Source organism: Oreochromis niloticus, unplaced genomic scaffold (assembly GCF_001858045.2).
Source record: "Oreochromis niloticus isolate F11D_XX unplaced genomic scaffold, O_niloticus_UMD_NMBU tig00008723_pilon, whole genome shotgun sequence".
Taxonomy (NCBI): domain Eukaryota; kingdom Metazoa; phylum Chordata; class Actinopteri; order Cichliformes; family Cichlidae; genus Oreochromis; species Oreochromis niloticus.
The window spans coordinates 10,001-12,500 of record NW_020329387.1 but is presented as its reverse complement, the minus strand read 5'-3'; positions in this window follow the sequence as shown (position 1 = coordinate 12,500).

Genomic DNA, 2,500 nt, shown 5'->3' with positions numbered 1-2,500 from the left:
GTCTCCATTTAGCCGAGGGGTGAGTCGGCCTCCTCTCTCCTTCACGGTTGAAAAAGATGTGCTGCTGCTGCTGCACTGGCCCTCCTGCTACTCTCACCACCTCTAGCTAATTGCTGATCTCCCTGACCTCCAGCGGGCCCCGGGACCCACATCACACCTTGCTCCTGTCTCCCTTGCGGCTGGGAAAGATCCATTTTTGTGCACTGGCCCTGCTGCTACTCCCTCTCCATTTGGCCGAGGCAGTGAGTCGGCCTCCTGTCTCCTTTACGGTCGAAAAAGATGTGCTGCTGTTGCACTGGCCCTGCTGCTACTCTCTCTCCATTTGGCCGAGGCAGTGAGTCGGCCTCCTGTCTCCTTTACGGTCGAAAAAGATGTGCTGCTGCTGCACTGGCCCTGCTGATATTCTCTCTCCATTTGGCCGAGGCAGTGAGTCGGCCTCCTGTCTCCTTTACGGTCGAAAAAGATGTGCTGCTGCTGCACTGGCCCTGCTGATATTCTCTCTCCATTTGGCCGAGGCAGTGAGTCGGCCTCCTGTCTCCTTTACGGTCGAAAAAGATGTGGTGGTGCTGCTGCTGCTGCTGCTGCTGCTGCTGCACTGGCCCTGCCGCTACTCTGACCACCTCTAGCTAATTGCTGATCTCCCTGACCTCCAGCGGGCCCCGGGGACCCACATGCTCCCCTGCTGTAGTCCCCCAGTAGCTTCTTTTTCTGCAGTTACCCTCCACTGCATATCCAGCATGGACCTTGCACTCCCGCAGGCCCCGGGGGACCCACATGCTCCCCTGCTCTAGTCCACCACTAGCTTCTTTTTCTGCAGTTACCCTCCGCTGCGTATCCAGCATGGACCTTGCCCTCCAGCAGGCCCCGGGGACCGACTTGCTCCGCTGCTCTAGTCCCCCAGTAGCTTTCCTTCTCCTGCAGTTACGCTCCACCACATATCCAGCATGGTCCTTGACCTCCAGCAGGCCCCGGGGACCCACATGCCCCTGCTCTAGTCCCCACTAGCTTCTTCTCTTGCGGTTACATAGCACCGCGTCTCCACCATGGACCTTGACCTCCAGCAGGCCCCGGGGACCCACACTTAAGCCCCCTCCCACTAACAAAGCAGAACAACGGTGGGAAAATCCTTGTGCCCCTGGTACTCTAGAAAGTTAATTGAAACGTGCCCTGGTACACTGGGCAGAAACACTTTGCCACACACTCCTCCTGCATATGGTACGACAACGTTTCCACATGCCCCTGGTACACTGGGCAGAAACACTTTGCCACACACACTCCTCCTGCATATGGTACGACAACGTTTCCACATGCCCCTGGTACACTGGGCAGAAACACTTTGCCACACACACTCCTCCTGCATATGGTACGACAACTTTTCTACATGCCCCTGGTACACTGCCCCGATATCTCCCTGAAACACGCTCCCCTCGTGCATATGGTACGACAACGTTTCCACATGCCCCTGGTACACTGGGCAGAAACACTTTGCCACACACACTCCTCCTGCATATGGTACGACAACGTTTCCACATGCCCCTGGTACACTGCCCCGATATCTCCCTGAAACACGCTCCCCTCGTGCATATGGTACGACAACGTTTCCACATGCCCCTGGTACACTGGGCAGAAACACTTTGCCACACACACTCCTCCTGCATATGGTACGACAACGTTTCCACATGCCCCTGGTACACTGGGCAGAAACACTTTGCCACACACACTCCTCCTGCATATGGTACGACAACGTTTCCACATGCCCCTGGTACACTGCCCCGATATCTCCCTGAAACACGCTCCCCTCGTGCCTATGGTACGACAACATTTATCCATGCCCCTGGTACACTGCCCAGCAGCACTTTGCTAAATACTCCCCCGTGCATATGGTATGACAGCTTTTCCACATGCCTCTGGTACACGGACCAGAAACACTTTGCCACGTCCGCTGTACGCACCCTCCTCGCTAGCTAATTGCTGATCTCCCCACTTCCAGGGGGCCCCGGGGACCACCATCACATCTTCCTGTCTCCCTTACGGCTGAAAAAGGTGCATGTTGCTCCACTGGCCCTGCTGCTGTTGTGTCTCCATTTGGCCGAGGGGGTGAGTCGGCCTCCTGTCTCCCTTACGGTCGGAAAAGATGTGCTGCTGCTGCTGCTGCTGCTGCTGCTGCTGCTGCTGCTGCTGTGGTGGCCCTGCTGATATTCTCTCTCCATTTGGCCGAGGGAGTGAGTCGGCCTCCCGTCCCCGTTACGGTCGAAAAAGATGTGCTGCTGCTGCACTGGCCCTGCTGCTACTCTGACCACCTCTAGCTAATTGCTGATCTCCCTGACCTCCAGCGGGCCCCGGGGACCCACATCACACCTTGCTCCTGTCTCCCTTGCGGCTGGAAAAGATCCATTTTTGTGCACTGGCCCTGCTGCTACTCTCTCTCCATTTGGCCGAGGCAGTGAGTCGGCCTCCTGTCTCCTTTACGGTCGAAAAAGATGTGCTGCTGCTGCACTGG